At 42.7% G+C, this 15,709-nt stretch overlaps 1 long non-coding RNA gene across 1 annotated transcript in view; it reads left to right on the top strand.

Annotated features, from left to right (window-relative positions):
* The window catches only part of LOC144766685 (uncharacterized), a 37,068-nt gene extending 27,086 nt beyond the window's left edge, over positions 1–9,982 (top strand). Inside the window, exon 3 of the long non-coding RNA XR_013597880.1 lies at positions 9,128–9,982. This is a non-coding gene — a long non-coding RNA (uncharacterized LOC144766685). The remainder of the gene's footprint in view (positions 1–9,127) is intronic.
* The last annotated feature ends 5,727 nt before the right edge of the window (positions 9,983–15,709 follow it).

The raw sequence follows: 15,709 nt of genomic DNA, 5'->3' as shown, positions 1-15,709 counted from the left end.
GGGCATGAAGGTGGATTTAACTCTTAGCCCTGTACTGATATCTTCAATTGATGTATCTGGCTCTTTCTCCTTAAAGAAATAGTGTAGCCTTATTGTCCTGAAAAATCGTTCGATTTCTCCTCGTAACAGAAAAGGTTCTCCGCTGTTAGTAGGAACAAAACCGAGACCTCTATTGAGAACCTCCTGTTCACTGGGGGTAATGACCCGGCTGCTCAAGTTTACAACCAAGTCTTCAGTGGGCTGGGGTCTAATGTCTATTGGCCTCGTTTGTTGTGGGTCATTGGGGGATCTTGATCGGCTGCCCATTGTACTTGGCCTTGACCCTGACCTCTCCGTCTGCCTCGGTTCCAACCTCGGCCCTGTCCCAAAAAAGCCTGGTTGTCAAAGTACTGAGGCTGCATAGGGTAATGAGACATGGGTGGGGGAAATTGCGGAGAACCCCATGGCGCTGGTGGCCACCATGATCCTGTCTGGTACATGTTCCCACGTCCATTGTATCTCCTGTTAGATCGGTTGTTCCGTCCTCTGCCCCTCGGTTGACTGATGTCTCCGCTGTCTGAGTCGGTGTCTGAGGATGTGGCATAGGAGGAGCCTTGAGTGTTTTTCTGTTTATTAGAATCAGTGGGAGTGTAATTGTCACTGGTGTAGGGGTACACTTTCTCATGTGAGAATTTAGCCAAGTCTTTTTTAAACTTCTCTATTTTGGCAAAGAAGATAGGTTCTTTATACTCCTTGTTGGCCTTATTAGAGTCCTCTTGCTGTTTCTCAAATCTTTTAGTTGTTAAGGTGGTTTTGATTTGTCCTTCAAGAACCTGTATTTCAACTAGAATGGCATCTGCAATTCTTTTGGCTGTAGTGATAATTAAAATAAGCCAGTCTCTGGTGCAGCGCCAGGCTATCAGGGACCAGTCCTTAATGAAGGCCTTGTCTGTGAGGAATAGCCTAGGCGCATTAGTCACTATGAGACCTGTAGGTGAACATTTTCCATGCAAATACTCCGCCATGATCTGTCCATGTATAATGGTGCGTGAATGGCTCTTTTTGAGATTGAGTACTGTCTCCCAATCCCCCACTATAGTTGGTGCCGGGGTTGGAATTTGGTCTAACATACTCGGGTTTTCTAACAGAATAGATGAAAGGATTTCATCGTCAAAACCTAGGCCGCCAAAGTCTGCCATAGTATCACTCAATGAAAATGTCAAAAAGCACTTACAATGTGGTGCATTGATTTTGTAAATAGGGACCCGCAGCCTCAGCTGCACAAGTAAACAAAAAGACAAAAGGAGTGGTGGAGGGTCCTAGGGGAGTTTGTTTGTAGACCGTGAGAGTACCTAGTCCCCCAACTTGACAGCAAAAAACACGAGAGGTACTAAAAGTCTAGAAATCAGAGAACTACTGGAACCTAATTGTGTCCCATATTAATGTTCAGACCACACTGTTAATCTAAACAAGTGACAATGTCATGCCAGAGAAGTGAGACAGAGAAGATACAAAGTCTGAAAGACTAGAAAAAGTACCCATCAGCCCACTCAAAAGTGGAATCTCGTCATCTGGGTTGTTCAGTGTTGGAGACAGGTGTCCTGTAGGCTCCTCCTCAGGGAGAGTCTGAGGTTGCCTAATGATGGACCCTGGGATCAAGCATCCAACCAACAGAAGACAGTCTGTGAGCGGAAGGGGCAAAAGTTGCAGTGCTCAAAAGAAGAACAGAAAAGGAAAATAATCCTAGTGATTTAAAAATACCTACTTTGATGACATAAAGAAACTTTATTGGGTCTGACCATCAAAGTGGTATTATTAAAAGCAGTATGCTGATAGCTGAAAGATGGTATATCTTCTCCTGTGTATACATTTGTATACACAGGAGAAGATATACCATCTTTCCTCTTAATCAATTGGAGAATGGTTGTAAATCACGTCTTATAACACGATAAGTAAGTGTTGCAGTAGCAAATCATAGGTCCTGAAGAAAGCCGCTCTAGGCTGAAACATGTCGACCAACTAACATTCATGGTAGATAGCAATTCCTTGCACGCTATCAGCATACTGCTTTTAATAATACCACTTTGATGGTCAGACCCAATAAAGTTTCTTTATGTCATCAAAGTAGGTATTTTTAAATCACTAGGATTATTTTCCTTTTCTGTTCTTCTTTTGAGCACTGCAACTTTTGCCCCTTCCGCTCACAGACTGTCTTCTGTTGGTTGGATGCTTGATCCCAGGGTCCATCATTAGGCAACCTCAGACTCTCCCTGAGGAGGAGCCTACAGGACACCTGTCTCCAACACTGAACAACCCAGATGACGAGATTCCACTTTTGAGTGGGCTGATGGGTACTTTTTCTAGTCTTTCAGACTTTGTATCTTCTCTGTCTCACTTCTCTGGCATGACATTGTCACTTGTTTAGATTAACAGTGTGGTCTGAACATTAATATGGGACACAATTAGGTTCCAGTAGTTCTCTGATTTCTAGACTTTTAGTACCTCTCGTGTTTTTTGCTGTCAAGTTGGGGGACTAGGTACTCTCACGGTCTACAAACAAACTCCCCTAGGACCCTCCACCACTCCTTTTGTCTTTTTGTTTACTTGTGCAGCTGAGGCTGCGGGTCCCTATTTACAAAATCAATGCACCACATTGTAAGTGCTTTTTGACATTTTCATTGAGTGATACTATGGCAGACTTTGGCGGCCTAGGTTTTGACGATGAAATCCTTTCATCTATTCTGTTAGAAAACCCGAGTATGTTAGACCAAATTCCAACCCCGGCACCAACTATAGTGGGGGATTGGGAGACAGTACTCAATCTCAAAAAGAGCCATTCACGCACCATTATACATGGACAGATCATGGCGGAGTATTTGCATGGAAAATGTTCACCTACAGGTCTCATAGTGACTAATGCGCCTAGGCTATTCCTCACAGACAAGGCCTTCATTAAGGACTGGTCCCTGATAGCCTGGCGCTGCACCAGAGACTGGCTTATTTTAATTATCACTACAGCCAAAAGAATTGCAGATGCCATTCTAGTTGAAATACAGGTTCTTGAAGGACAAATCAAAACCACCTTAACAACTAAAAGATTTGAGAAACAGCAAGAGGACTCTAATAAGGCCAACAAGGAGTATAAAGAACCTATCTTCTTTGCCAAAATAGAGAAGTTTAAAAAAGACTTGGCTAAATTCTCACATGAGAAAGTGTACCCCTACACCAGTGACAATTACACTCCCACTGATTCTAATAAACAGAAAAACACTCAAGGCTCCTCCTATGCCACATCCTCAGACACCGACTCGTCCGGCTCAGACAGCGGAGACATCAGTCAACCGAGGGGCAGAGGACGGAACAACCGATCTAACAGGAGATACAATGGACGTGGGAACATGTACCAGACAGGATCATGGTGGCCACCAGCGCCATGGGGTTATCCGCAATTTCCCCCACCCATGTCTCATTACCCTATGCAGCCTCAGTACTTTGACAACCAGGCTTTTTTGGGATAGGGCCGAGGTTGGAACCGAGGCAGACGGAGAGGTCAGGGTCAAGGCCAAGTACAATGGGCAGCCGATCAAGATCCCCCAATGACCCACAACAAACGAGGCCAATAGACATTAGACCCCAGCCCACTGAAGACTTGGTTGTAAACTTGAGCAGCCGGGTCATTACCCCCAGTGAACAGGTGGTTCTCAATAGAGGTCTCGGTTTTGTTCCTACTAACAGCGGAGAACCTTTTCTGTTACGAGGAGAAATCGAACGATTTTTCAGGGCAATAAGGCTACACTATTTCTTTAAGGAGAAAGAGCCAGATACATCAATTGAAGATATCAGTACAGGGCTAAGAGTTAAATCCACCTTCATGCCCCTACTCCAACAAGTACCATCCAAGGTTGGTACTTTTGAGGCAGCAGTACTGCAAGATTTGAAATCTATTGATTTCTCTAAAGAAGGCAACTACCAGAACCTCTCAAAGAACGACAGAGCCGCTCTTAACACCCTTTCCAAGGACACTGCAATAGTGATCAAACCGGCGGACAAGGGGGGAGCTATAGTCGTTCAGGACACCAATGCATACCGCACTGAATGTCTCAAACAACTAGGCAATACTCAGTTCTACACCCCCCTTGCTGAAAATCCCACCGCTAGACTCACCAACGAGATTAAACATCTAGTGGAAGAAGCAAGCGCTGAGGGATGGATCACTCCACAAGAGGCTACTTTTTTGGTGACTAAATGTCCTATCATTCCATATTTCTATACTCTTCCAAAGATTCATAAACCGGTCAGACCACCGCCCGGTCGTCCAATCATTTCAGGAATTGGATCTTTGTTGGAACCGCTATCAACTTTTGTTGATGTCTTTCTCAGTCCCATTGTGAAAACCATGCCAACATATCTTCAGGATACAAAGGATGTTCTACGTACACTACCTGAGGTTCATTTCGACATCAACACTGACATATTAGCTAGCTTTGATGTCGAATCATTGTATACCTGTATACCTCAAATTGAGACACTAGAAACGGTACAAACACTTCTAGAGGACTTCTCTGTTGACACTGTGACCCCTATTCATTTTATAATGGAACTGGCAAGAATTGCCATGACGGAGAACTTTTTCGCCTTTGAGGAATCTCTGTACTTACAGGTATCGGGGACATCAATGGGCAGCAAATTTGCCCCGAGCTTGGCGAATTTATATGTCCACCATTTTGAGACCCAACATGTACTTAATAACACCAACCCACATCATCAACAACTGATGATGTGGAAGCGGTACATTGACGACATTCTAGTTGTTTGGCGAGGGGACATACAATCCCTCTTGCTTTTTCAAGAATGGCTGAATGGACAGAACCCCTATCTCAGGTTCACATTGGAGTACAGTAGAACTGAACTCCCTTTTTTGGACTTGGTAATTTTCCCACAAGAAGGACATCTGGCCAGTTCCTTATATCGAAAGCCAATGGCACGAAACTCATTGCTGAGATTTGATAGCCATCATCCCCGTTCCCTCAGAGAGAACCTCCCATTTGGGCAGTTCCTGAGGGTACGGAGGAATTGTTCCAACCCTACAGATTTCCATACTAAAGCCAAAGATCTCTCCACGAAGTTGAGAATGCGGCGCTACCCGCACACTCTAGTTCGCAAATCTTTAAAACGCGCTGCGAACAATCATCGAGAGGCCCTACTGGAGCCTCCAGTTGAGAAACCACCTCTTGGGAGGTTGGTGTGTGTGACCACATACAACACCTCTTCGTCTAAAATTAAGAAAATCATTAGACAGAAATGGCGGATTCTGAATAGCTCAGGAGAACATATTCCTTTGCCATTGTTCTCTTTCAAGAGAGGTACTAATTTGAGAGACGCACTGGTCCACACGAGACCTCGAGAAGAAGTTGTAGAATCCACTTCCAACCTGTGGAACCTTCCTCCGGTGCAGGGACATCATCCCTGCGGGAACTGCTCAGTGTGTGCACAAACCAGTAAGACCCTTGCAGTAGACATTGGCACTACCAGACCTTGGCTACTTAAACGCCACACAAATTGCAACAGTGACAAAGTCATCTATCAAATCACCTGTCCTTGTGGTCTGAGGTACATAGGGATGACGACGAGGAAAATCAAATTGCGCATACAAGAGCATAAGAGCACAATTAGACGCAATAAGCAGGCTACCCGCCTCACCTCGCATTTTTTAGACAAAAAACACAATCCCGATGATTTGAAGTGGTTAATCCTTGAGCAACCACATATACCCAGTCACGTTACAGATATTCCACTGTTTCTCCTCAGGAAAGAACAAAGATGGGTCTATAAATTACGCAGTGACACAGAAGGTTTGAACGACGACATCCCGTGGATGCAGTTGTGAGCCTGAACTCAGTATGACTTAGCTGATAAGCTGTATCACCCAATTGACATTATTGAATGACACACCTGGCATATAAGTATTGATGCTCCTGATTGTTTGGCTATAATGTCATATACTACTGACACATGCCCTTGCATTAGATAAACCACCTGGCTCCACATACCATGTTGACCGATAGGCACTGCCTTTTTCGCGAGCCATTTCTAAATGTTTTCTCTAATGTTGTTTCCAAATGTACATTGGCCTCACTATCTACTTTGGTCGCGTTGGTCTTTCGATATATCGAATCCACACTGCATCATATGCATGTCGCATTAGATCGTGTGGTCATTTGATTCTGTCTGAGTTTCTCTTCATCGTACTTCGGGTCTGCCTTCCGTTGTCGGCAAGATCGATGTTGTACGAAGGATCGACTGCCCTTTGCACTGACATATTGAATGTTAAGGTAGCTGTTTAGCATTCAGGCTGACCAGTACATGCCTTTAGTCAAAATGAACTCTGTTTTGGCCGTATTATACCATTCTTTCAACTGTTTTCCCTATTGGTCCGCGTCCAACCTTTGACGTTATTGCTGTTTGGCATTGGCTCAAATTTAACCACATTCTTGAGTCTGTGCGCTAGCCTGTGACCCACATTTGCAAGCGAAGGATTTACTACAATTCTGCTATTAATTTTCTACATAATGCGCTATTTCTTCGGAAATGACTATGGGAATGCAGCTCTCTTACGAATGGAAAGGCGGCATTAAACTCTCCTTCCCATTCACCTTCCCAATTGGTCCGCGCAATACCGCAGACGTCACCCTGGTTTTGCACGCATAACAACACTTCTGAAACCAGTCTTTTACACAGTCCGCCATCCCCTTGGACAGAACCACGGAAGTTGAGCTCTTCCGTGATTGGTCTACATTTAACCAATCACTGAATTCGAGTGATATTCTGCTCTGAGACTTCCTATTGGTCGGGACAGCCAGCCTATGGGAATACTCCGCGTATGAGCTTCCAACAAGGTCCGCCACCCTAACGGACTTAACTTTGTCGTTATGACCCTCCATTGGCCGACAGTTCATCGCTTCCTATAGCCCAGCACGGAGGCCCGAACTGCCACCATTGGCTCATGTTATGTGCAGATAGCAAGCCAATAGAAACGCTCGCATTGAGAGTTCCCTCTAAGGTCCGCCACCTACTAATTGGTCTACATTTAACCAATCACTAAATTCGAGTGGTATTCTGCTCTGAGACTTCCTATTGGTCGGGACAGCCAGCCTATGGGAATACTCCGCGTATGAGCTTCCAACAAGGTCCGCCACCCTAACGGACTTAACTTTGTCGTTATGGCCCTCCATTGGCCGACAGTTCATCGCTTCCTATAGCCCAGCACGGAGGCCCGAACTGCCACCATTGGCTCATGTTATGTGCAGATAGCAAGCCAATAGAAACGCTCGCATTGAGAGTTCCCTCTAAGGTCCGCCACCTACTAATAAAACACCGCTTACAACTCAGTACTTCACCTCCCCCTCGGCTCAGTTTTCAATCCGAGGCAACGACGGAGAGGTGAGTCATGGCGGTTTACTATGCGGTTGTTCTCTGTCTTTGACAGAGTACTGGAGGTGTGGTACTTTTTCATTGAGTACTAATTATTCACCCAAGCACTAATGGAAAAGCGTCTTGGTTCCCTTGTGTTATGGCCACTTGGTTACTTTGACCAGCTAGCGAGGTGGCCTAATGGAACATTCCAGTTGGACGCTCTCCATAGCTGTGTACATTCTAAATCTAGTTCTGCCTTTTTGCCTCAAGAGTATCACTAATGAAATGTTTTAAATGTTTTGTGTGACTATAATAGTTGCCCTGAAATTAACTTCAGATCCATGCGCTTATTTACAGTGCGTGGCCTCCTTCCAACCTGAGCTGTCGCCAGGTGAGGTGAGGTTTTTTCTCCCCACAATGAGGGTGAGTGAGAACTACATTTTTCATATTATTTTTTTCACTTGTACAGAGTTGTGAAGTGTATGCTACAGATATGCATATTTCTAATACTGTTTTACTTTTGTCTCCCACATTTGTATACACAGGAGAAGATATACCATCTTTCCTCTTAATCAATTGGAGAATGGTTGTAAATCACGTCTTATAACACGATAAGTAAGTGTTGCAGTAGCAAATCATAGGTCCTGAAGAAAGCCGCTCTAGGCTGAAACATGTCGACCAACTAACATTCATGGTAGATAGCAATTCCTTGCACGCTATCAGCATACTGCTTTTAATAATACCACTTTGATGGTCAGACCCAATAAAGTTTCTTTATGTCATCAAAGTAGGTATTTTTAAATCACTAGGATTATTTTCCTTTTCTGTTCTTCTTTTGAGCACTGCAACTTTTGCCCCTTCCGCTCACAGACTGTCTTCTGTTGGTTGGATGCTTGATCCCAGGGTCCATCATTAGGCAACCTCAGACTCTCCCTGAGGAGGAGCCTACAGGACACCTGTCTCCAACACTGAACAACCCAGATGACGAGATTCCACTTTTGAGTGGGCTGATGGGTACTTTTTCTAGTCTTTCAGACTTTGTATCTTCTCTGTCTCACTTCTCTGGCATGACATTGTCACTTGTTTAGATTAACAGTGTGGTCTGAACATTAATATGGGACACAATTAGGTTCCAGTAGTTCTCTGATTTCTAGACTTTTAGTACCTCTCGTGTTTTTTGCTGTCAAGTTGGGGGACTAGGTACTCTCACGGTCTACAAACAAACTCCCCTAGGACCCTCCACCACTCCTTTTGTCTTTTTGTACATACTGGAGTGTCCTTGCCAACTGAGATATGTGGGAAGCACCACATGTATGGTAAAGAAAAGAGTTATGGAGCATCTGAGAGCCATAACTAACGTGAACACACAGTACCCCATTGCCAGACATTTTCTCGAGTTCCACCATTCAAATAATTCTCTGCTCAGATTTTTTGCCATCGAACAGATTGCTGTAGGTGTAAGAGGAGGGAATCGAGAAATGTCTTTAAGACAGAAAGAATCAAAATGGATACTTGAGTTAGAAACAATATTTCCGGGGGGCCACAACATTGATGAGGACCTAGCGTCACACCTCCATACTGAGTAATATTCCTAGAATCTATAAAATCTGTTTAGGGATTAGGTGCTATAACTGAATTGATTATAATGAGAAGTATAGATTTAAATATAAAAAATAACTTTAAGAAAGACATCCCCTTTTAAATGTATCTCTTATCTGTGGTTTCTTATTCACAGGAGGAAAGGAAGGGGCCCACCAGATATGTGGTCACGTCACAGGTTGCTTATCCTTTTCTTCCCCGGGCTCGGGTCAACACTGAGTGCAGATAAGAGACTTTTACATGTTTTCATGTCTGATTCCATTGTATACTATGAAAGCCAAATTAATTTGTTTTATCTAGTTTGTTCTCTTTAATTTTTTCACGTATTAGAGAATTATCACTAAATTGATTTGGGAAGCACTGTGTAACGTTATATAAGATAGTAACTGGAGACTGAATTGGAATATAAAATACTATTTTAGAATGATCAATAGTGGCAATAACCGTACATATAGCATAAAGTTGAAGCGTTATCTAATTGTGGGCAAAAGGAAGCATGTCACATGATAGGCACTAGACCGAATATTTGGTGAAAGGAAGCTACTAATGCAATTGTAGTATTGTATGTAATCTATGTGTTAAAGCCACTAGCGCAATTATACAAGCGTATAGATGCTAAACACATTGTTGTGCATCTAATATTTGGAACAACCATAAGATGCAAAAAAATTACCCATGCTAAGAAATGTGCTTGTCTCTAAAGTATCTACTATTAGAATACTTTGAGGGCACGACAGGGTAAGATACATCTACAGAAGCCACATTGTTTTGTAGCAATATACAACTACATGGTGTAAGTGACCAAATCAAATAAGATGGAACAATGCTTTATTATAAAAAGTGAGAAAATGATCCAAGTGTAACATATTGCCCATGTTAAATGTGCCTCACGTTGCATATTACAAAATGTCTGCCGTGTTACCTAAGGTATAGTCCTTTGTTGCTTTCCATGCACTTCAATGAACTTTATTTAATATCACGTGAGAAGCTTTGTTGTTTGTGTGAACAAGTTGTTCTGACGAAACACGTAATGAGCAAGCAATAAACAGCTACTAAAAACTTACCTGGGATTCCGAGTGTGCATTTACTATGCAAAATTGGATAGAATATATATATATATATATATATATATATATATATATATATATATATATATATATATATATATATATATATGAAGCAGCTTTCAAACTTGTATCTCTTTGATTGACTTATTGTCTGGAAAGCAGTTATAATTATAGCCAGAAGAATGTTGACATATTCAAGTTTAGTAGGAAATTCAAACTTATCAAATATCATCAACCAAGGCAACATCCTGTTGAAACGACAACGGAAATATTAGTAAATGAAGCCGGTCCTTGTAAATAATGCCCCCTTTTCATGCTTCACTTAGCGTGAAAGGGGCGTGCCATGGGTGTTGCAGTGGGCGTTCTGCCGCTACACTCATTGCTTTTATAATGCTGCCTCATATTTACAAGGCTCAGGCAGCACCAAAAACTAAGATTAGGCCTTAGACTGGTCATATGAGGAGAAATTATTCGTTTCTCCTAGTTTTTTGTTCTTTCCACTTGTGCTGCATTCTGCAGAACACATAGAAACAGCAAATCGCCTTTCAAGATTGACATAAGCAATCAGAGTGCCATCGTACCTCCGCTAGTGGTAGGCAGCATTCCTAGCGGCAGCACTAGGGGAAACTCAGGGAGTGCCATGTTTTTATAAATAAGACGCACTTCTACATTTTAAAAATGCGTGGCATTACCGATTTTGGCGTAACACAGTGCTCTGACATTTTGTTGTAAATATCCCCCTATGTTTTGTGTTTGGTGTAAATACATTAAGTAGCTTTTGAGTTGAGAAAAGGAGTTGTGCAGGATTTATAGAGTACGTTTTTTAATTATATGTGTAGTCAGTTGAATTTGTGCAAATTAAACTTACACGATCTGCCAACCAAGTTAAACTTTTTAAGGTTAAGTGATCGGTTTAGGAAAAGTGGAACATTATTTTTCTGCTGTATTAAAACCAAGGACTTTCATAAACTCACACATTAGGCAAGCTGGAAAAATATATTGTAGGCGAATGGGGAGGCATGATGTGCATTGTTGAAGTACAGAGGGAAAGAGGCCTTCCCCAGATGCATGCAAATGCATAATAATGCATACTTATTTTTTTTAAAATAATAATAATTTCCGAAGCATTGTATTCATAAATTCCCACACTTGTTGAAAAACAAAAAAACTTTTCAGAGCAGGGATATCATACATGGTGCATGCTGGCAAAAGTGTAGTGCCCGTAATGATGTATTGTCATGCTAGCTCTGAAGAAGACACAGAGATTCCCATCTGCCTGATGGAAATCTCAAAATATGGCGGGCACTCTCCGACATAGTAGGAGAGCCAATAGCATCTGTTGACCCGATGGACTTGCTAGCCAACCGCCATACTGTAAAAAAAAGCTTACGTCCTTAGGGCCTGATTAAGAGTTTGGCGGACAGGTTACTCCATCACAAGTACAGCAGATATCCAGTCTTCTTTATTACTAAGGCATTACATGCTGTGATTACATGCTGTGACACTTGTAATACGATGGACAAAATATCCTTCATGTTTGGGATGACGTAACCCGTTTGTCAAACTCTAAATCAGGCCCTTAGCTATTCTCTCCCCCAAGAAAAATAACTACAAGTTTGGACCACACTGCAGACTTGCCATTGGATGAAAGAACATTTTTTTGGGGGGAGGGGGCAGGTCGGGGAGGTCCTAAATGGCAAGCTCATCATTTTACCCATTTCATGCTTAGTAACCACCTTGAAAAAATTCCCATCAAAATGTGTTACTGCAGGCATTACAGCATGTAATACTCTGGTTACTGCTTTTCGTGAACTTTGGTATGTTTGTGTGACGAAATAATAATCTCACCTCTTTAGCAATCACCAACTGCAACCAACACCCAGCCCATCACCTGTGGCGTCAATTTAAATTCTTGCCCCATTTTAAGAGTAAAGGTTCACGTGCCTTTATCAAGCTTTAAAAGCTTTTTGACATGATGATGCTAAATTAAAAAGAAAATGAATTGTTATTCTTGGCCCGCGAAGGAGAAAAATCAAGTGCAGCGGTACGTTTTTCTGATTTTGTGATAACAGTCAACCAGTCCGTTTAAGGATTTGTCCGGCTTTTCACAAGCTATGACAGCCTGAACTTTTCATCTTTCAGGTCTTATCTTTCCAGTTCTTGACACATACCTTTAAGACGTTTTGTATGTTTTAATCAGTCGAGCTGGTGAGACATCCTGAAGCCATATCTAATCGTTCTGTCTTTACCAGCTGAACAATTACATGGTGGATTACCTGAAAAATGGGAATTACACAACATTATATCTGCGATCATTGTGCAATATGGCCGCGATGCACACAGACTTTTCCACAAGTATGAGTGGCGTCCACAAGGAAAAAGATGTAACAACTTATAGGTGATACACAAAGTCAGAAATGCTCGGGAAAACATATGCAAGGTGTAATGTGCATGTGTGCTACATATGCAAAGCATGCGTAAATCAGACACGTGGATGTTTCATGTGGATGTGTTTCCAGCGTCGTTTCTGAATAAATGGTAAGTAAAAATGAGTGAAGCAGACATGGATATGCTCATGGTGATAAATATGAGGGTATTCCAAAACATTTTGCTCTTGCCTTCACTGTCTACAAATGCAACTTATACCTACAAGACAGCAGTATAAAAAGTGATGAAAAAGTGTGGTGAAGGCCATCACTGTTCCACTATTTCGCGCGGTGAATGTGGAAAGGAAAGATAATGCAAGAAAATAATGTCAGGTCCCCTGCTCACCGGTGTTGTGAAGTTCTAAAAACGGTCAGGAGATATCTTGCTCAATAACTTAAAGATATCACTGTAGCCTGTGGTTAGTTTTGTTTTTTTATGGCATTGAATGCACTACTAACTGATGTAACTGTAACTGATTTAACGCTGTAACACTGTTTAATCCTCATGTAAAGCGCTCTGATACCTCCGGGTCTAGCCAGCGCTATATACAACTCAACAAATAATTAAATAAATAGAAAAAATAAGTGCTGGGGCTCTCGCCAGGAGGCAGCTTGTACAAGCCCATTTCTCCTGTAAACGCCACCTAAAACAGAACCAACTACTAACCATAAAAGTGGGGAGGTATGTGGTGTAATGGCCACAGCTGCTGACTACAGAGCTGGGGAACCAGGTTCAAGTCTCGGCGGCAAGCTCAACATCCTAGGATTCAGGGCAAATCACTTAGGGCCATATGTAGGTAATCTCAATTTAATTTTCAATACCAAATTTTACAGATTCGGTATTTAAGAACAGGTAAATGGGATGTAGATAATTATTCTGTAAATTTTACCGAATCGGTAGGATTCGGTAATTAAGAATCGGTATTTACCGATTCGGTAATTCCCATTCATTCCTATGGGCCTGGAGACCCATAGGAATGAATGGGAAGCCATTCAGTATTACCAATTCGGTAAATACCGAATCAGTAATAGGGGGGACATTTTCAAGGGTGGCAGGGTGTCACATTGACACCCTAGTTGCACCACTGAATAGTGTATGGGTGCACATGTGGCACACATACATCGCACTGTTGTAAAAGCAATATAATTGCTTTTTCAAAGGTTTTCGATATTTACCACCAACTTGTAGTTGGTGGTAAATAACGAATCCCTAAGGAATGCACTAACTTGAGTGCTCCCTACATTACGGATTCGGTACCGAATCGGTATGTTAAGAATTTGGTAATTTACCGGTTCCTTAAATTACCGATTCTGTAAAATACTGAATCCAGGAATCATGCTACCTACATCTCAAAAGCCAAATACCGGTCGGTATCGGCCGAAATTCGGTAATTTCGGCCGTTATCGACCGGTATTGGGCGACCTACATCTGGCCCCTAATCTCCTCATGCCTAACAGGAGGCAGACATCTTACCCTGGGCCAAGGGTCTCGGTAGACACAACCCACCCACCTATCTAAGGCCTGAACATGGCGGTCGCACAAGGCACAGCCTGAACCTGTGCACAGGTGCACCATGCCTCAGACTGGGGCTGTGCACCTGTTCCACAATGATATCAGTATGTACGCAGTGCCTGCACTTGCTACCCACTCTACAATATAGCACACTCACAGCTGATGATGCGACAAGGAAATACTGAGTACACACACCGCTCTTATGTTGCTATGATGCCCTGCCTAAAGCACCTGTGCCTACTGAAGTAGTAAATGAGTTAGTGTGGGTGCTATAGACAGTGTGGTTTGATTGTTGAACAGGGGCACAGCCAAGGTCTGAGGCACACACACTTGTGCACAGGTGTAGACCTGAGTAGTGCCCCTACCATGAACCTTCCTCAGGTTTACAAAGGCATGTCGAGCCAGAGAATGGAAAAATATGCTTCCTGTGTTCAAAAGTTTTGACATTCTGCCATTTTCCAGCTTCAGTTCATGGACCCTGGGCACCCCCAGTCCTTCCTCCACGTGACCTCTCATGAAATGGATGTAACACGATTTTCTCTTCTGGTTTGTCCAAGTGTTCAGTTGTTGCTACCTTCTGTGACATCATTTATACATTCAATATTCTTTTGCTGATGTAACAGAGGGACCATCCCTGCCCTCTTCAGTCTATTCACATTCAGCGCCCATGTGAGGGCAATGTCCTCAGCAGTTCAGATGAGGGCCTGTCCCCCAATAGTGCCTTCAATCATTCCTCATTTGGTTTTATTGTGTCTTGGGTGTTTGAAGGCTGCCTCCTTCCTTTCTTCTGTAGAGGAGGCAACTACCCCCAGCTATTCTTAACTTAGGATGATGCTCAAGGCAGTAATAGTACTGAAATCCAGCAGAGAACATCTTCTAGATTCCCATGCGGCTTCAATTTCTCTCCGGCTGTCATCCTACATCCCCATAATCTATATTTTGACTTCTTCACAAAAATATTACAGGAGGAATCTGAGAATCACAGTAGTAGAGCAACAACCCTTGCATCTTTAGCTACTATAAAGGTGCAGGAATCCTTATTGCAGACTCCGCTCCTATTAATTATTTTTCTCCTTCATTCTGATGTCTTAGTAGACATAGATTGTATGACGTTACAACGAATTCCGTTGCAACGCATGCCTTCACCACGCATGCGTTACAACGGAATTAGTTTTCCATGCAAAGCCTTTACCTCGAATACTTGCGTGGTGACGTCAGACGTCGTTAAGAGGAAGCGGAAGTTTTTTTTCCGATTTCTCTTAAACAACGCTGATTATCTGCATATCCCGACGTGACTTCTAGTGAGTTTTTTTTTTGGGGGGGAGACCCCCCCAACCCCCCCTTTTTTTACTTTTTACCTTCACCACATATGCCTTTACTACAAAACTCGTAGTAAAGGTATGCGTGGTAAAGGCTTTCGTGGTAACCATGCATGCGTTGTACTGCATGCGTGGTTAAGGATTTCGTGGAAACGGCTTCGTTGTAGTGGCCGTTTCCCGTAGACATACGGTATGTGAACTGCTTCCAGAGGAATATGAGAGGCTTATCCACTGGGACATGAGCTGCCACCCATGGAGCGGTTTCCTTTTGGAATAAATGCTCAAGTTTTGAAACCGGTAGCTCAGGGATTTTCTGTTGCCCGCTTGTCTTGGAGGTGGTATTGACCCTAGGATGACTAATCACAAAGGGGTAGAGGGGTAAATTAGAATCAA

This window comes from Lissotriton helveticus, chromosome 7, assembly GCF_964261635.1.
Source record: "Lissotriton helveticus chromosome 7, aLisHel1.1, whole genome shotgun sequence".
NCBI lineage: Eukaryota > Metazoa > Chordata > Amphibia > Caudata > Salamandridae > Lissotriton > Lissotriton helveticus.
Note: the sequence above shows the minus strand (reverse complement) of the source record. Positions and strands in the feature narration are given on the sequence as shown.